Source organism: Nannospalax galili, unplaced genomic scaffold, assembly GCF_000622305.1.
Source record: "Nannospalax galili isolate Female #2095 unplaced genomic scaffold, S.galili_v1.0 scaffold600, whole genome shotgun sequence".
In the NCBI taxonomy this organism is placed as follows: Eukaryota; Metazoa; Chordata; class Mammalia; order Rodentia; family Spalacidae; genus Nannospalax; species Nannospalax galili.
Window position 1 is genome coordinate 2,007,174 of NW_008348789.1, and position 21,454 is coordinate 2,028,627.

Below are 21,454 nucleotides of genomic sequence, written 5' to 3' on the forward strand. Positions count from 1 at the left end.
TCCAATACAACTTAATTTATTCAAGAAGGTAGAAATGGAGGGAGAACTTCCAAATCCCTTCTATGAAGCCAGCATCACTCTAATACCAAAGCCAGGTAAAGATACAACCAAAAAATAAAACTATAGACCCATATCCTTAATGAACATAGATGCAAAAATTCACAAGACACATGCAAACCACATACAGACACACATCAAAAAGATCATCCACCATGATCAAGTAGGCTTTATCCCGGAGTTGCCAGGATGGTTCAAAATACATAAGTCAATAAATGTCACAAATCATATAAATGGGCTCAAAGACCAGAACCACACGGTCATCTCAATAGATGCAGAGAAGGCCTTTGACAAAATTCAACATGCATTTATGTTCAAAGTCCTAGAGGGAACTGGACTGGAGGGAACATATCTCAAAATAATTAAAGCCATATATAACAAACCAATAGCCAACATCATTCTAAATGGAGAAAAACTGGAAGCATTCCAACTGAAATCAGGAACCAGGAAAGGCTGCCCACTATCCCCACTTCTCTTTAACATAGTACTTGAAACTCTTGCAAGAGCAATAAGACAAGAGCAGGAAATTAAAGGAGTAACAATTGGAAAAAAAGAGATTAAATTACCCCTTTGTGCAGATGATATGATATTATATCTAAGAGATGCCAAAAATTCCACCGGAAAACTCCTAGAAATCATTAACACATTCAGTAAGGGGCAGGTTACAAATTTAACCTACAAAAGTCTGTAGTTTTTCTATATACCAATAACAAGCAATCAAGAAAGAGGACATGGAAACATTTCCCTTCACAATAGCTGCAAAAAAAATCTCAGAATAAACCTGACCAAAGACATTAAAGAGCTCTAAATGAAAATTTTATATCTTTAACGAAAGAGATTGAGGAAGATATCAGAAGATGGAAGGACCTCCCATGCTCATGGGTTGGAAGAATTAATATTGTGAAAATGACCACGCTACCAAAAGTCATTTATAAATTCAATGCAATGCCAATCAAAATCCCCATGACATATCTCACAGAATTTGAAAAAACCATCCTAAGATTCATATGGAAGCACAAAAGACCTCTAATAGCCAAAACAACCCTGAGCAATAAGAGCAATGCTGGGGGGATTACTATACCAGATTTTAAGCTGTATAACAGAGCTATAGTCATAAAAACAATATAGTACTGGCATAAAAATAGACCCATAGACCAATGGAACAAAATTGAAGACCCAAATATGAGTACATACAATTTCAGCCACCTGATATTTGACAAAGGGTCCAAGAATATTCACTGGAGGAAAGACAACATGTTCTGCAAATGGTGCTGGCAAAACAGGATCTCTACCTGTAGAAGAATAAAACTAAACCCATATCTTTCACCCTGCACAAAAGTCAATTCAAAATACATCAAAGACCTCAATGTAAAGCCTGAAAGTCTGAAACTGTTAGAAGAAAACATTAGGAGAAACCCACCAGATACAGATGTAGGAAAGGATTTTCTAAACCGGACATCAATTGCTCAGGAAAAAAATGGCAAGAATTAACAAATGGGACCTCATTAAACTAAAAAGCTTCTGTACATCAAAGGAAGCAACCAGGGAAGCAAACAGAAAACCCACAGAATGGAAGAAAATCTTCAGCAGCAACACATCTGACAGAGGTTTAATATCCAGAATATATAACGAACTCAAAAAGCAGAGAATCAAGACAAGAAGTAACCCAATTAAAAATGAGCTAAGGAACCGAACAGAGAGTTCTCAAAAGAAGAAGTAAAGATGGCTAGGAAGCATCTTAGAAGGTGTTCAACATCACTAATAATTCAGGAAATGCAAATTAAAACCACTTTAAGATTTCATCTTACCCCAGTCAGACTGGCTAAGATCAAGAGAACAAATGATACCAAATGTTGGAGAGGATGTGGGGAAAGGGGAACACTCATCCACTGCTGGTAGGGCTGTAAACTAGTTCAACCCCTATGGAAGTCAGTGTAGAGAACTCTTAAAAAACTACAAATGAACCTACCATTTAACCCAGTTTTACGACTCCTTCAATATACCCAAAGAACTCATCCTACTGCAGAGAAACTTGTACATCCATGTTTGTTGCTGCTCTTTTCACAATAGCTAAGAGATGGAAGCAACCTAAGTGTCCCTCAATTGATGAGTGGATAATGAAAATATGGTTCATTTATACGAAGGAGTTTTACTTAGCATTAAAGAGATATGAAATCATGAAATCTGCAGGTAAATGGATGGAACTAGAAACTGTAATACTAAGTGAAGTAACACAGACCCAGAAAAAAATCAACATATGTTCTCCTTCATATGTGGATCCTAGAACCATTCTCTGATAAATAACTATGCAACCAGACATAACTACAGGAACCAGGATAATGGAAAGGAACCAGGGAGGTAAAGGAAAAGAAAGAACCTGAAAGAGAACAGTAGGAAACAGGGCTTAATAAGGGAGATATGGATTAAAATTGGGTTAGTTTTAGGGAAGAGGGAGGGAAGGGTATAGAAGGAACCTAGGGGATAAAGGGAAAGAAGGTGCTCAAGAGAGGTAGGACAGTAGGAGAGAGGATTTATTAAGGGAGAAAAGGGGGAAATGGGGGCATCTTAAGTGGGAAAACCATGATGGAGGGATGAGACAATGCGAGAGATAAATAATGCCCAGGTAGTTTTGAAAAACAGAGGAAACCATATTACTCCTACAACTGACTGACAAATTATACATAGCAGACCAAGAAATATATGTCTAGGTAAGGTTTATCTGAGAACAATTGGTCTTTGCCAAAGATTTATCTACATGACACACAGTAATTAAAAGTACCAGACTGGTGAAACTAACCTTCTTGGATGCTTAACAGACATACTTTGTGGCCTATAATAACTTGGTCAGAGGGACATAAAGGACAGTTTTTGCTCCTTGGCCTCCTAGGTCAACTAGTTCCAGGGGACTCTTAGCATCTCTCAAAATGTCCTGTAATGGTGGTGGGTCACCTATCCTCTTGATCAAGGAGGCCAAGAGAACCCCACCAGATGGACTTGAACCAGTGTTCAGTCTACAAAGAGAGTGTCAACACAGAGGAATCATTTCCTCCATGCTTCCAAGAAATGCCAGCCATGGTTGAACAGGACCTTTGACTTATCTTCACATAGGCGGAACTGGTAAAGGAAAGGAGCCAGGGGCTCCTCCCAAGCCCATGTGTTCCTCAGGGACAGATCCTCAAATGACTTTAAGAGTAAAAATAAATTGATTTATCTAGGCCAACTCTATGGCCTTAAACACCCAAAAGGAAAGAATAACCAAAGATTAAAGGAGTCAGTATAATTTCTTAGGAGTCCCTATGCATAGGTAAAGGCTACATAACAAGCAATAATACCAGATAGGAGATACCTTCTTTTGAGTTGTTGGCCAGGGTGGCCAAAGGGACTCCCAGATAGTAACCCAGCATAGAACTGGGAAAATGAACAGCAGACCCCGATCTTATCTAAAGGAATATTGATAACTGATTGCTGCTAGATGAGGAAGAGCTGACCCTCCTAAAACAAAGACCTCTAGATAGGCTGACTAGATTCACCAGAAGGGCAAGTAGTGGGGAATGGCTGGGGTGCTGACAACACAGCAGACAGTAACAGGGATATCAGAGTATAAGGGCTCTAGTGGGGGGAGGGAGGTTATGGGAGGGTGCCATCTGGGAAGTGGGTGTATAGTTGAATAAGATGGCTTGGGACATTGTTTTAAATTTTATTAATTTTTTATATGTATGAGTTTTATGCCTCCACATATGTAATTGCACACATGTCATGCAATACGCACAGAGGACAGAAGAGGGAGTCAGATGGGAACTAGAGATATGGAGATATGAATGGTTATTAGCCACCATATGGGCGCTGGTCTTCTGAAAGAGCAGCCTGTTCTCTTAACCACTGAGTCATCTCTCCAGCCCTCACATGGACATGCTTAAAAAGAAAGTTATGTTTAATAATTAATGTTTGCCTAATTAATCAAAGAAATAGTCAATAAATTGGTTTCTGTGACATAAAACAAACAAATTTATTGTAGAAAGTTCTGAAATATAAGGATAAATACCCACATTCAGTGAATACTGTTCTTGTCCCATACATCAACAAGAAACTGAAAACTGGACTGAATCAGTATTACCGCAGCCATCAATTTTCTTAAATTCATTTGAACTTGTTAGCTGAAATACAGCTATAATTGAATCCAATTTAAGTTTTATTAACTAAAATAATTATTATGTAATATCCCTTCTATACATAGACCTTGTTGTTTTCACAACCACCTGTACAATTGTTAGAACAGTGTTTGCTCTATATTAAATCACCAATAAAAATTTGCTACAAAAAAGACTAAAGGGAAAATAATGTGATAACTTACCATAAAATTCAATAGACAATAACGTCTAGTACATAAGAAAGTAATCAAATTTAACAAATATTATTATTCACTAGAGTACCTCTATATATCAAATAAATATTTTGTACTGCACAAATACAGAATTCATGACAGTAGATATTTGACATTTCAGCCACATAAGCTATGCTATTGGAATTACATCACACTTTTCAATATAAATTCTGAAAAATAATAGTGTTGACTGTTTAAGTCGATATGATCTTTTACTACTGCCTGAGGTATACTAGACTGCATAGTAAAACAGTCTGGTTAAATATAGGAAGTTATTAGACATTAACTGTAGTATATACAGAAACTGCACATATCATGGTCGATGGAAGCTTAATACTGCTTTCTTTTATGTGGACGTTAAATAGACTGAGGGGTGTGTTTGGATGCCAGTATGATAAATCTTGCCACACAGTGCTTTGTCAACAAGGTGAAGCTGGGAACATATTCTACAAGTTTTTTTTACAGTTGATTGCAAGTGAACTTTGTTCAGAGTGCAGTTTGACGATACCATGAAGGTAGAAGTGAAGGAGCAGCAATTCTTTTCAAAGTCCACAGATGTAGAGGTGTACACATGGCTCATCATCACACTGCCTACACTCTGTTCAGTGTTTGTCCTGATGAATGACCATGTGCTGACTTCCACCAGAAGCTATAGCTCAGTAGAAACAGCTGCTCAGTGGAGGAATGCTTTCCTGTTAGCAGATGCTCAGACTGTCGCAGAGTCACGTGCTTGGAGTCCCACACTGCCTTGTCATCTTTGCTCCGTGCCAGCGGGCTTCAGGTTGCATAGGCATCAGCTAGTTCTTTATAAGCTTCCACCTCAAATTTTCAACCTTTCACTTGCCCAGAAAACCTACGAAGTTCCTCCTCATAGGTGAATATTTTTCTAAAATTGAACTCCTAATTCTCCTAAAATTAAGGCAGGTTCTGTTTCTATGATTTAAGCTTGCCTTATGGCAATAAGGGAGATTATGTGTAATCTCTTATTAATGGAAAATAGTAATACTTTATGATGAGGAGAAGCAAGATGGCATTTATCCATTTCTGAAAATGTATATTTTATTAGCTTATGACAGTTAAATTTATGCAAATATTTTCTGTTGAGTAGAGTATACTTTTCTTTAATATAATTATGGTATTACGATTTGGGGTTTCTTCGTGCTGGGGTGTGAATGTACATGTATGTACAGGTGTTTATGCACCTATGTGGTAGACTAGAGGACAATTTCAGTTGTTTCCCTTCAAGAACCCTCTACTTGTACTTGGAGACAGGGTCTCTTAACTGGTTTAGGCTTGCTAACCAGTATGTTTTTCATGGTATTAAAGATTGAACTATGGTCTTTATGCTTCCCAGCTAACACTTTACTAAGCTAACAATGATGCTCCATAATTTTGTTTAAACAACATATTTGGTGACTACTTTCTCTTGATTTCTTGCTGTTAATAGCCAGCAATTTTAAAGGTGTCAAAGATACTACATTAAAGTATGTAAAAAATGTATTTAATTTGTAGAGTTGTATCATTCTCATATATCATTATTACTTAAATTTTTATTCCATCCTTACCACTTAAACCCTTTTGAATTTTTGTGTCTTTTTTTTATTCTTGAAATGGCACAACTTAATAGTCTGACTTGCTTTAACTCAGTAAGAGTAACAAACATATAAGTAGATAATTTGGCGACACATGTATTCACATAAATGCTCAAATGTATTTCTGTCTTGTCTTATAAGTGAATGAACACTTAAAATTACATAAGTTAAAGTGAATAATTATCAGATACAGAGTATCAGGTAGCAAGTTTACCCTCCAATGTAATTGGGACAGCAAATTTAGAAAGAATAAGTAACAGTTCATACTGCAGGCAATCAAGTGCACTTAAAAAACCAAACTACAGTATATATACTCAGTACTGCCATTGTTTCAACAAATGGTCCTAAAATTCAACTTCATTTTTAATATTATAAATAAATATAAGATGCATATCTACATAGATAAACATAAATTACTTATTAAAAATAGACAGTTGTTTTTCATATTAACAAAAAAGTAAGTGTTCATATACATCTCTCATAAAAAGCATAAGAAATAAGCCAGGTGTTGTGGCACATGCCTCCCCACACTTGGGAGGCAGAGGCAAATGGATCTCTGTGAGTTTGAGGCCAGCCTGCTCTACATAGTGAGTTCCATGCCAGCTGGGGATATAGGGAGACCCTGTCTCAAAAAGATTTTAAAAAAATAAGAAATATGGCACAATTTTGTAAAGCATTCATTGAATGAGACACACACAGTTAAAAGCATTTGTTTGCTAATACATAGCAAATGGGATGGAGAGTGGATGCAACTGTTAAAAGCTCAGGCTCACAATCAAAAAAACAAATACAATGCAAGCACTTACAGTGGTCAAGTAGGTTAAGGACCTTTCTTGTCTCTTGACAATATGAAAATATAAGTTAAAAAGACCCCTGTTTCTCAAATGTTGATATTTCAGAAATGGGAAAAGGGTGAAAATAAACAATAAATGCAACATAGGAAATATGAAATAAATAGAATGAGGATGTGACATGAGAGTTTTGTATAATTCACATTATTGGGGGAGGATATTGCAACAAACACTTGAAGACAGCTAGTCAAGTATCTGACAAATAGTAGTCCTGACAGAGGCTTGACTAGGATAAATTGGGACAAGCCTTCAAATTTCAGGAAGTTTAAAAGTGGTGTGAGAAGCTGAGAATAACCAGGAGGATCAGGCAATAGAAGTAGATCAGAACTAAAATAAAGACATCACATTCTGTAGATTTGGTCATATTGGGTGAGAGGAATAGAACTTACCAGTTGTTATCAAATCAAGAGGTGACTTGGTAAGACATATACTTTTTCTGACAGTACTAGGGTCTGAACATGATGCCTTAAACACGCTAGGCAAGCACTCCACCTCTGAACCAAGCCCCAGCCCTTAAAGGGACATATTCTAAAAAGATGATTGCTATTTTTGAAGTTAGCCATTTTCAAACAATAATTATTACTCCCTGGGTCATAGATGTAACAGAACTAGCGAGCGTTGGAAGCATTCTACATACACTTTGGATGTAGGGGCAACAGAATTTCCTGGAGATCAGTCTGCAATGTGAGAGAAAAGAGGGGGATGTAAGAGAATTTGCTCAAGATATTTCAGCCTGACTAAGTACACAGGTAGAGTTGTTAAATAATAAAATGTGATCCACCAATGTGTGAGTGAAGATCAGGAGTTCACTTTGTACATGTGACTTTGAGGTGTCGATCAGAAATCTAATTCATATGCTAAGAAAAGCACTTGGGTTCAGATTATATTTTGATAAATCTGAGCTTGGAAATGTGTATTTTGGAGTTTTCGGCATATGGCTTCTAAAATTATGAATTTGGATGAGATCACCATGGGTGTGGGTGTAGAGAGAGGAAAAGCAAGCTACTCTTACAGTACAAGGACAGCTAATAAGACCCAGAAGAGACCAATGGTTAGGTAAGAGGTAAATCAACAGCACGTTCACACATGAGAATCCAAATTTGATATTTGCATTGGGAATACAGGAGTGATTTGAGGGATCAAAGAGAGCCATTAAGCAGACAAGACACAGACTAGTCTGTAATATATTCATTTTTTATGTTGGCACAGATTTTCTTGGAAAAACAACAGGATAATAATAGCGTGAACGTTTGTCTTTGGGAAGTGAGAGAACAAGTGAATACGAACAGAGGTGAACATTTTAACACATTCAGCTGTAATTGACTTTCTTTTTGCCAAGGAGATTCATTAACTATAACAAAATATGAATGTGTACTTAAAATATGCAACCAAAAATATATTAGATTACAACAGATGAAAAACCCAAATGGGTTATATTTGGAGGCAAAATCCTCAAAATATCATCTATGGAATGGGAATTGTAATGGAAGCTAAATCAGACTCTTATTAGTCATTTCTTGGATTAAACTTCACCTCCAGATGGCTTCTTTTAAAAATGTAAACATGTAACTTGAAATGGATAATGTTAAATAAGTAATCTCAAAAGATTTTTTTTTAAATGGCAGATGGCTAAAATGATCACAGAGGCTCCCTTTAAAAGGGGCTTCACCTTAGAAAAGCCACCTGAAATTGGTAAATCTGTAAGTGAGCTTGGATTTAGTATACCCAACTTTCTGAATACAGAACAGAATGTTGTAGTTCATGGTTTGAGTTCTTCATGGACTCTGTGCCTGTAGTCTGTGATTTGCTGTTCATAATCTAGAATTAGAATAGTCTATTCTGCATATCTTTGCCAAAGTGAAGATCAAAATATAAAGTGCTGAATGTATACACTTTCACACCATCCTTAACTATAGAGATTGTAAATTAAGCCATCATAATTCAGGGACCACCTGAACCTGTATATACAGAGCTAAAAAGCAAACTGTATGCAAAACAGAAGAAATGAAAGTTCTTTGATTCTGCCTATGGAAGAATATGCTGTGGAGCCTAAGCAGGAGTTTGCATGATCCTTGCAAGGCTGCTCCTGGAAGACATGGTCTCCAAGACCATCCTTGGATGTCACTACCCATAGCTGAGTGGGAATAGTCATAAACCTCTGGTTAAGTAGCTACATGACTGGCAATAGAGAGGGCACATGACGTCTATAGAACTGAGGACCAAAATATCTTGTAAGTAGGGAATAAGGCAAAACATAGCAGTAGCAGTGAGTGATGAAATATGCACTAGTCCAAAACTAAAGGTGGAATCCTTTAAAAACACAGGAAAGGTTAACCATGAATGTTCCAATAAGGAATCAGAGATAAAATTGAAAACCTTCCCAGAAATAAAGGTTGAATAAAGGAGACTGAGAGAGTTTCGTTATTTTTATAATTAGTCACCAAGAACACCTGCTTTCTCTCATACTAAAATTACTCATCACAGTTTTCTAAATATATTTTAAACAATGAATAATAATCCTAAGGAAAAGCCTTCATACATTTTGGAAGTGCTTGTATTTGGTTTTTAATTTCTATCAGGCATAAGCATGTGCATTTTTTATAGAAGTTTCTCTTTGTAAATAGAATTTTACCCCTTTGATTTCATCCTAAAATATAGGATGAAATCATATTTTCATAGAATTTGAAAGTTTTCTTTGCAGGAAATAATGGAAGAGTAAATTCACTTTTTAAAAAATTATCTAACCATTTATGAAAATATATTGGCATTGAGACTGGAAAACAAAGTATAATAACTTGTCAGAATGCTTTTCTGTGAATCCACAATATTTGGAAGCTTTCCTCCAATTCTATTTGTAAAAATACTCATAACTTACCAGTTCTCTTTGGTGACATGAACTAATGGACCATCTTTTAATAAATTCAGTTACAGAACAGGAATATGGCACCATATTCTCTTTCTCTCTAGTGCTGCTAAATCGACATCAAGTGCACAAGGTCGCACTATTTTTCACCACCCCCATGCCTGTCATCTCCACACTGTAAATCACAGAGGAAGAATAAATGAAGTTGTTTTCCTACTGTCATTCATATTTCATAGATTTCACAGTAGTGTGGATGTATTTCATTTTTAGGAAGGATTAATGCCAAGAGTGTTTATTACCTTCTATGAGTAACATTTAGCCAGCTTTAGAGATCCTGCTGAAGAAGTCATTCTTCATTTGCGTACCCGTACCCATGTTTTTGTGTGTATGAACATGCACACGGGAGTGATAAATTTGAAATGTGAAGCCATTACAGAAATGCTTTGAAAAACATTTAAAATACATTTTCCAGCATATTTTATTTTCTTAATTTTCAAGACTTCTTACTATAGATGCATGCCTCTGAAGTTATGGTAGAGAATTAAAGAGAAAGTGATATATAAAAAAAATCAATTACCATATTGGCAATAAAGACTTCTTGGCTGCTTGCTGAGATATTTATAAGTGATGTGATATTTTATCACGGTATAGATGGACTCAGAACTCAACAATGCCATCACCATATGTAGGAGTGTATGTATGCTTTTGTGTGTGTGTAGGTATGTGTTCATGGGTGTGTGCACGTATGTGTGTGTGCTCATGTGTGTGTGTGTAGATGTTTGTTAAATATGCATGCATGAGAAAACAAGAATAACTGGCATATGTAAATATAATTTTAAGGATTTTTAATTATGGAGAAAGTACTGAAGCATTCTCCATCTTTAATCAAGAAAAACAAGGCAAATAAATAACTGAATAAAAAGGCAAAAAAATTTAAAACAGTGATGGAGGAAGAGAAAATGACATCTTTATGATGAAGAAGATGCCCAAATGAACTCTGAATAAACAGCTTCTATTCTCACAAGAAAATTGACTTTTGGTTGAAATCCCCTGCTGTGGGTAAAGACAGTCATTCATCTGCAGTGATCATCTATAAAGGCTCATGGGCTTTGACACCAAGGTTTCCTGTAAGAACTTGGAAATCTTCAGAACAGGGAAGAAGCTCACATTATTTGGATCCAGTTACATGACCCACATGAATGTGAGAGGTAATGGGCAACTTAGCTCACTGCAAATCAAACAGCTCCATGATTCATCATTAATTTAAGTGAGCCTGGGCTTCACTGAAGCAGGTCTCTAAATGAACAGGTCACCACCTGTTTAAAAGCTCAGAGATTGCTAATGTTCCAAGGGCTGAGATTATAGTAGAACTGACTGCCTAAGCATGTACAAAATTGGAGGCCGCTTTGGATAGTCAATAGGCCTTGATTTGTATACTAATATGATGAACAATATTCCTTGGAAGTTGATTTAAACTGAGAACACTGTCTTTGTGAAATTATCTTGTATAAGTGTGTATTAAGCATCAAGCTGAAAAGAGAAGAAAGGACTGTGTCGACTGTGTCGACAGATACTCCACAAGAGGAAATAAGTTTCTACTTAAAGCCGACTTTCATAATGCAATTAACTCCATTAGAGAAAATGGAATTCTGAATACTATTCAAATTAAGGCAGTTCAGTTAGAAGTGGCAACAATTCAGGAAGAATTAGCAATGCCTTTCTGAAGAGAGCTACTGAATTAAACCTTGGAGGGCATTAAGATTAAGTCATTTAATTGCTACTTTAGGTGTTCCGAATCTTACATAGACTCAAGCCCAGGTGTTAATGCTGATCCTCCTCTGTACTCTTCAGATAACAAAACTGAATCTCAGAGTCAATTAAGCAAACGTTTTAAAGGCCTTCACACATCTTTCTAGTGCATCTAATAAGTTTTACCGTAATTGTAGACAACATGGGAAATTGGGGCATTATACAATAAAATAATATTGAATTTTGAGTTCAAAGGATAATTGGTACTTTTATAAACTATTCTGTCTTAAATTTTAAAGCCCCTTTGTATATACTGACATTCAAATTATGTTATTTTTGTTGCAATAATTAGCAAGAGTATACCATCCTATACTAATTACAAATATATATGATATAACTTAAAAATTATTAATTTATTTGTATAACAATATTTATGCATAGAAATTCTTTAACAAAAGATAACCTTTTATTTCCTTAAAGAAATGCTTTGATGAAAATGTCTCACTTGTCTCCCTAAAGGCAACTATACTCTGTGTGTTATATAAATTGTTCAAAATCCATTTTATATGTAGGTATATGTTTATGTGAATGTCAGTGTTCATATCTATTCCTTCAATTACTGATTCACTAACAAAGACTTACTGAGAGTTTTCAGGTGCCATACACTATTGCAAGGAATTTCTCTCAGGGAACTTGGAATTTATTTGTAAAATGGTACAGAAGATCTTTGACTTATAGTTGGGTTGCATCTCAAAATGCACTAGAATTGAAAACATTTTTATTTATCTATATTATAATTAACTTGCTTGCCATCACATCTTAGTCACTCAGTACATTGTAGAGTACTGGTCACTTATGCATTAAATTGAAAGAATATTTCCTACTGAACTCACATCACTTTCACATCATCATAAAGTTGAAAAACGAGTAACTAAACACATTTTAGGACAGGGATCATCTATGAGCAATGGCATCATTCAATGAAATAATTAATATTGTATAAATCCTATTTAAATAAAACTAATGAAGGAAAAGGTAAAAATATATTTGAAAAGCAAATATAATTATAGACAGAGGATAAAACATATCACTGAGAAATACTGTCATGCATAATTTTACTTTAAAGCATAGCTGGATGAGAATGAAAGGTTTTTATTAGAGAAGACCTTGTCCTAATACAAAAGAAAACAGACAGGTTTGGCTAGTTATTGATTGTAAGCCATATGTAGTTATTTGGCAGTAATACAGATGGTTTTATTCCTGGACACTGTGCCCAAAATTATGATAGGAGAGAGCAATTGTAAATGTATTATCAGAAAGATCAATGTGGACATCATGGCACAATCTATGTCTAAAATAAGTATGACTGAGATAGAGGTGAGTGGTAAAGTCATTGGCTTAAACATATTTCTATTCCGGACAATGATACTATGAAGCCATTGGGAATAGTACTGAGTTGGGGAGGTGGGGAATGGGAAGTGAGATCTCAGACGTGATCCTAAGGTCTCAAGTTGTTAGATAGGTAATTTGTGTTATATGTGGGTTGTAAAAGTTTCTCAACGTCTTAGTTTCAAGACTGTATTAGTAGTGAGAGGTGGTACAACATGAGGATGTAGGGTTAATAGAGGAAAATGAAGTTATTGGTGGCATCTCCTTAAAGGGGATATTGACAATGGCTGTTTCCTGACTCTAGTTCCTGGGTACCATGAGGTTCACAGTTTGCCCTGCCACACATTGTATGCCTTGATGTCCTTCCTGTCTCACCATAAGCTCATAAAAAATGGAGTCATCTGACAATGGGCTGATAACTCAGAACCATGAGCCAAATAAATATTTTCTTCTTTTAAGTTGTCTCCAGGATTTTGTTACAGGTAGAGAAATCAGACAAATATGTTTAAGAAAATGAGTAGCATATTCAGGTTGTGGTGAGGACAAACGAATCAGGAGTTTAGTTGTGGACTAGTTATTCTCGAAAAGACTCTTAGATGCTCAAGTGGAAATACTTTACTGGCATTCTGTGATGACAGGGTGATGCTCATAAACGATTGGATGAGCTTGTTGTGGTGGTGTAAGCCTTTAATTCCAGCACTCTGAGCACAGAGGCAGGTGGATATTTGTGAGATTGAGGTCAGTCTGGTCTCCATAGCAAGTTTCAGGTCAGTGGGATTACAGGAGACTCTGTCTCAAAAAGACCAAAATAAATAAATAAATAATAGTTAAAATAGTAAATAAATAAATAAATAAAAGAATTATGGATTAAGAAATAGTTTTGGAAACAAATATAGAGGCAGCAATTAAACCTGTGTTATTGAGAAGAATCACATTGCCATTTAGTCTCTATGTGAACAGCCTATGACATCTTATGACTGAGTCCCAGGATAACTTATCCCTTGATATTTATCGACTTGAAAACAAAAAAAGACTCAAGGAAGAAGAATGAGAAGACTGTGGAGCAAAAAAATAAAATTGTAAAAAAATTCAAAGCACTTAAAATACTTCTGTAAAAAACACTCAAACGTTAGAACTGCTGGATTTTTAATTTTAATAAGATATTGTCACATATCCTGCCAAATATTTTACACTTTAAAAATTCATCTAACTCTTTTAGACAGGCCTGTACCTTTTGGATTTCCCCATGTGTTTTAGGGATGGATGATTTTATTTGCTTATAGAGAGTAACACCTGCTTAGCAATATTCCTGTTAGAGGGGTGTGTAAATTTGCAGGCTGAGGCAGACCACATACCATATGTATTTACATTTCTCTTTTACTTATCACTGCTGTTACATAATCTTAAGCATATAAAGATACTTGTTAAATGACAGTGCAGCATATTATATGTATTAGGGAATAAATATATCATTAATACCACTGGTAACATATTATACTGCTAGTTTTAGTATAAGTAGCATACAGACTAGATCACATGACTATGGCATTATCACATATGGCCATAACTGCAATACACAGGGGGATTTATTCTGTTAGAACCTTACTAATAGTGACCATCTTCTCACAGGCAGCTAGACACAGATGCTGAGAACTGATTAAGAAAGCTATCTCTTCCCCTGTGAAGCTATTGTTCATTTCAGAAATATATTCTGACATTCCCATTTCTCTCTAAGTGACATATAACTTAAAGTCTTACCAAGAGCTTTTTCTGTAAGTTTCACTCTGTATCCTACTGGTAGTAATTAGGAAAGATGGAGTTTTAGTCAAATCTTACTTTAAAATCTGCCAGCAATCACATCCCTTGGAGAAATGGCAATCCTTCATGAAAATATTGATTCACAGCATTGTAGGAGGAGATTTCATTTCATACACACAGATACAAGTTGCTTAAGGACAGAGACACATTCTGAGAAATGCACCATTACACAATTTTATCATTGTTCAAATACTGTAAATATAATTACAAAACCTAGTTGGTACAGGTCATTTAAGCAGTGGACTGGCCTTCTTGATACAATCAAGAGACACAATAGCTATAAAATACAAGAAGTTGCTGACAGATAACATGACACACATTTCAATGTAAACACCTTTTAAGATCATTATGCATACTATAAAATATTAATTAAAAGTGTTTTCCAGTAATATATTTATAACATTTTCAAGTATCATGTACTACACAGAATTGTGCATGATTTTATGCTACTGTCAGTATAATAGTTTTGGTTCAACCAGCAACAGCACAATCAAGGAATGTGCTGTGCTACAATTTTATGACAACAGTGAGTTTTGAGCTCTATTATAATCTTTGGAACCACAATTCTGTGCAAGGTTTCTCACTGGCTGCAATGGCATTACACAGTAAATATGTGGCCACATTTTAATTTGCTTTCTACTTAATCCTTCCTATAATGCCTCCTCTGAAGTAATTTCAAATGTACCAATGCCACTTACATCAAAGTAGGGTACTCCTAAAAGTTTTATTTTAATTTGAAGATACATTTTATTAATGTCACTTTCCAATAGTTCTCAGCCTTAGCTAAGCATACAAAGCCTCCTTAAGAGAAAACTTTATGGATACATGACCTAGTCTAATATTTTGCTTTATGTACTAACAGGTTATAAGTTATTGCTTAATAAATATTAAAATACCTGATAAAAAATAAATATTTGACTTTTAAATACCATAGTTATGCCAACAGCCTACCTTGGCTCTAGTTATTATTTAATCTTTGGTGAAACATTGAGTAGTCACAAGTTTTCTTTTCTATCACACTTAGACACTTGCTAAAATTCTGTCTGCCCTCTTCATTTGTCCTAATATCCATTTTTTAAAAAATGACACTAACCCCCTTAAAGTCTTACTCTCTTTGTCTTACAGGTCTAGATTCTTTGTAACAAATTTTTATTAAATAAGATAGTAAAATGTCATCATGATCACAGACTCTTCAATAAACCCAGAAACACCCATCTTATCTATTAAATAAATTCTTACAAGTTAAGTGTGGGTGCATGTATGCCATGAAGCACTTATGGAGGTCAGAAGACAAGTTTTAGGAGGGGGTTCTGTCCTTCCACCATTTGGATCCTGGAAACTGAAGTCAGGTCATAGTCTGGATATTAAGCACCTTATGCCCTAAACCTTCTCATTGGTCCAGATATCTATATATCTAGATAGATAGATAGATGGATGGATGGATGGATAGATACATAGATGATAGATGATAGATAGATAATAGGTAGATACATGGATAGATATAGATAGATGATAGCTATAGATAGATGGCAGATAGATGATAGATAGATGATAGATAGATAGATAGATAGATAGATAGATAGATAGATAGACAGATAGATAGATGATAGATAGCCAACCTGAGGGTAGTTTTCGCTGTGACTTGATAATTATACCATCACATAGAAAATCATGACTGACAATCACTGATGGTTTTCATCTATCCTAGTGACCCTTACTACTCTGGTATAGCTTTCCTGTAAAACAGGCTTCTCCAGTGAGGAAAGATTAAAAGGAGAAAGGCATCTTCATTAATTAATGATGCTTATGGAATAATAGTATACATATTAGTGCAAGAAGCCAAAATTCAAGAAGAAAATTAATTTTCCCCTAAAATTTCCATAGTTTAATTCTCACAACATTCCTTTAAAAAGCAAAAGATTTATACGATCTGAAGAGAAACCAGAGTATAAACCATCGCTCAGCTCTCAGATTGTGACTTTTCTGTACACCATCATGCAGACAGCAAATCAACATTCTCATACATATACATGGAGATGTTTTGCATATCATAATAATACATTTACAAAAAATAGAAATATAGAACCATTAATTATGGTTCTATACATTGGAGGTGTAATCAAGCCTACTAGAAACTAACATCTTACTCTGCACATGAGTTTGTATCAAAACCCACGCCCTAATGTTTGCAACATATTTAGAGTTGAAATAAAACATGTGTCATTGGCTATTTGAATACCTCAGTTAGGTATTGATATGGAAGCCCTATATTTTTTCCTAATGAGTTTCTGTGCACAGATTAGAGGCTCACCTTCTTTCACCACAATCCTCACACATATATATGATGTGACATGTACAGATTTTAAGAAGAATTTTACAGTGCTTATATCAAGATAGTCAAGGTAAGATGAAGTGTGTCATAGAGCAGTGATGCAGCTATTCAAAGAAAAAGATTATGAATGAAAATTAATGCATAGAAAATAAAGTATACTAAAGAGTTCATAAATTGTAATATGTTATTGTAATGGAAACGTGAATAAAATTACATGTGTAATGCAATGTGAATATGCTGTTTTTATATTTTAGAATTTCCTTATTAAAGGACATAATGAAATATAATAAATGAATAATTATCTTCTTAGAACATGTATCAAGGAAATCACAGAAGTAAAGTTATGATGTAGAACTCAGTACTTATCAATGCTTCATTGGCCATAACTTTCATTTCTCTGTTGTAAAAATGTTATTTGTTCCATTCTTAGTCAGTTTCTCACATGCTACTTCATTTGAGGAATCACTATGCTGTTCTATATACACTGTATCACACACACTCACACATGGACACATATTTTCCATGTAAAGTTTGATTTTGATATATACAACCTCATGCATACTACTTTAGGGAAAGTGCTTTTGCCTTAAAATTGAAAGTCAAAATGCTTTCAACAGTTATAACTGTATAAATTGCTTGATGGCTCTGTGTCAGTAAAGTAAAAAGAAAGCACTTAATAAAAAAAACCATAAAATTTCAAACCTTGTAAAATGGAATAATTTATTATTTTAATATTAATTGTATTTCTTAATAAAAGTAAAACTCAATATTCTTAAAGAGAAAGGATGAAATAGTTCCACTTATAATATAAGATAAATAGAATCATGAATTTGTACTTTACTATAAACTCAATTGATCTGTTCCTGGAGACATGATAATATCAGTTATAATTACTTTTAAGAAACAACAGTTTGCAAAAGACAGAGACCTACCTTACTTGAGAGTATGTAATCACACTTTTCCTTTGGAAATATAATGGCATTTGCAGCAGGATCTACTATCAGGGTCAGTTTATTATTCAAGGGTTTCAATTTGCTATTTTTAAAAACAAAACAAAACAAAACAAAACAAAACATGGTTCACTTCTAAGAATCAGCACTCTGCGTCTTCCTGACACATTGTTCAATGTAATAATGTGACAGCTACATGGCACAGGTGTGGAAACACAGTATACTTCAAATTGCATGTAAGAACAATTTAAGCACAATATCTGGAGTTTTATTTCATTAACAAGGGTGATTAGGCTGGAGTCCATCACAGTGTGTTTTAAGAGACAAGAGTGACATATTCTTATCAACACAAAATCAGAAAGGCTTGATTGATCTCACTCGGTATCACAGACTGTTACATGAAATACAACCTGCCGCAAAAGCAGATACTGAAAAGCTCAGTGTAAGGAGAACAGTGTGATCCACTCATATGGAGGGATAAATATGTCAAGTGAAACAGTAACCAGGATCTTTTTTTCCAGTAAATACTACTTTTATTACAATAAGCGCTAAATACATATGAAATAGATGACTCTCCCCCGTTAATTCAGCTCTCTGTTTGTGTGGGTAATATCTGAAATGATCATACCACTAAGCAGATCAGTGAAAGAAGCCAGCTCAAGTTAGAAAAAAAATGCTTGGCTTGAAACTTGCCCCTGCTGCTTGGAAATAGCACACAGCAGAAGTTAGGACCATAGCAACTGAGGATTTGGGAAACACGGCAGACAAGTAAAATAACTTTTATTTTCTAGGACAAAGAGGTTTAGTGACAAGTTACTCATAGAGTTAGTTTTGAAATATAAATGAAGGAAAAGATTAAATTATTATATTGGATTTTCAAGTTAACTGGAATCTCTTTTTAGTTCAAGAATTTCCCAAACAGGTGGAGAAATTCTTCTTGTCTTTTTGCTGAATAAGCAGATCATGCCAGATAGTTAAATGGAAGCTCCTACTTTATATATGGCTCTGTACTTATGAACTATAAAACAATTCGTCCATCAACTGTTTATGGCTTGGGAGCTCACCCATCTACTTTTCAATTATGAAGGTGCATTTTGCAGAATCAAAGAAATATTTATAGCCTAAACCCAATCTATTAGATTTCTTTCTACCAACAATATTTGAAAAGTCACAAATGATATTTTAAACTGCTTAAGCTGTGTGGTAAGCAAATGATGTTATTAAGTGAAGAAGATCAGTATTTCTGGATGGTTATGCCTGAATACTAGTTTGTGAATTTTACATCTGATCAAGTATACTGCAAAGATCACACTAACACTTGCTAGATATCTCTGGATCTTCCATGATTTAGTCATTTAGGAGCGTAATCTAAAATATACGAAACATAGTGTAATTTCAAACTATAAAATATATTCAGAGTATTCATCATTAGAATCCCCCTGCAGTGTGGGAGGTAGTTTTCTTGCTGAGAAATGTGTGAATGAGCCTCAAAATGCCTGATGAGAAACCAAAAACCATTCAATGGTTACAGAATCAGCCAAAAGTATGTCAGTTGCCTCTCCAGAGAGTACGAAGAAATGTGTCTGTAAGAGGCATTGCATACCCTGAAGTGCAGAGCTTCTGAAATCACCGTGATGCCAACATAAGGAGAATAAGGAACCAATGGTGTTGATATACTATTTATAAAAATATCAAACGTCCCAGGGGACCCGGCAGCCTCTTCTGACCTCCCAGGGCATTGAACAACATGGGTGCACTTACCTGCATGCAGACAATACATGCATACACATAAAATAAAAATAATAAGTAAAATTTAATAAAAAATTCCAAAAGTCTCCTTAAAAAAAGATTAGCTTCTGTGTCCTTTGTCATATCATATATCATATTACTTACATGAAATATTTTAAGTATGCTATTTTTAACATGAATGTTATATAACTCTTAACCCAACTGGTTATCTGCTATCTCTTCCATTTGTCCCAAGTTAGTTTTCTGGTAGGAAACCCAGATTCTGATATGCTGAGAAGCAGACTACAAATAACATGAAATCTCGTTTTACACTTGTCATTTTAAATAAAGAATGTTCAAAAATTTCAGTGTCAGTGATGTGGTTAAGGGGAAACTGGCAATTTGAAACTAAAGCTTGATTTTGTTTTAAAAGTGAGCTATCACTAAAATAATTTCTGAAATAACCAGTTGAACATCTAGGTTACCTACTTGTTTTCATGTGACAATTTACCCAAGCTGAGGTGCATTAGTGGTTGAAGCGTTCTCCCCCCCACCCCTTAAATGTAGCCTCTCACTATGAGTACCAGAGAGAGACTTGTTTAGAACTTGCAGAAGTTTCCCAAAGCAAAACCACTCTCAAGATCCTGATTGGGATGCCAGGTCTGTGTGCAGTCTTGTCCAGCTTCTGGCTAGTCGAGGGTCACTTTATTAATCATGAATGCGTCTCTGTTCAAACACACAGACACACACAGAGACACACAGACAGACAGACAGACAGACACACACACACACACACACACACAGCAAACACACAGACACACACAGAGACACACAGACAGACAGACAGACACACACACACACACACACACACACACACACACCACACAAACAACACACGAAATGCAACCCTGGTCAGAAAAAGCCTTACCTGATGGCTGAGACCGGCCGGCAGCTGCAGGAACAGTAGTGGAACTGGCAGCAGCAGGATGCAACAACGCAGCCTTGCTCAAAGGTGATACTTCTCCCTCTGCCTCTTTTTCTTTCCGCTTCTAAATCACCATAACAGCCCACTGCTTCGTATTTTGTCCCTTTTCATTCACAGAAGGTTCCCAGGCCAGGCAGCCAGCAGACACCACTTTGTTCCTGGAAGAGGCTGCCTCTCTTCTCAGAAACGCTTGGACCCCTCTGTGTGGCTCCCTCCACATTTACCCTTCAGATCAATAATGCTCTCAGAGCGGCTGGAGCGCCGCTGCAGCAGCCGGAGGCGAGCCAATGGGGGCGCAGGATCTCTTCCCTGTCATCTCCCCGCCCTCAAACAAAACACAGCGTGGCTTTGACACATCATCGAGTTGTGAAAAGTAATTGAATCCTATATTTGAAATATATCTTGTTTGTTCTTTTCCCCCCTAGCGTTCGTTGCAGGATGCTTTGAATGAATGGAAAGACTGCACATCTCTCGGGAGATTCATTTAAGGATCTCAAGAGAGGTGAAGACGAGGCGCCTTAAAAGTGAGAGAGAGCATCTGACTTAGACCTGAAGCTGTGGTTTGAAAACGCTTGAGATCAGAGAATCGCCAACCATAAGCAAAATCCTTGGGTTTCTATCCTCACTCCACTGAGGAGTTTGACTCTTTATGTTTTCTGGAAAAAAAATCAATAAACTTCATATGCCCCAAAGTTATCTCATTCTTTGCGCATTGAAAGATGACCAGAAGATAATTGGTGATAATTGTAGCCCAGCAGT

The 21,454-nt window shown here is 35.7% G+C and overlaps 1 protein-coding gene across 1 annotated transcript in view; it reads right to left on the reverse strand.

The window, feature by feature from the left end:
- The window catches only part of Cdh12 (cadherin 12), a 1,253,457-nt gene extending 1,232,504 nt beyond the window's left edge, over nucleotides 1-20,953 (reverse strand). The window contains exon 1 of the mRNA XM_008846023.1: nucleotides 20,639-20,953. The gene's annotated coding sequence lies outside the window, so the exon portion shown is untranslated. The remainder of the gene's footprint in view (nucleotides 1-20,638) is intronic.
- Nucleotides 20,954-21,454: the final 501 nt, after the last annotated feature.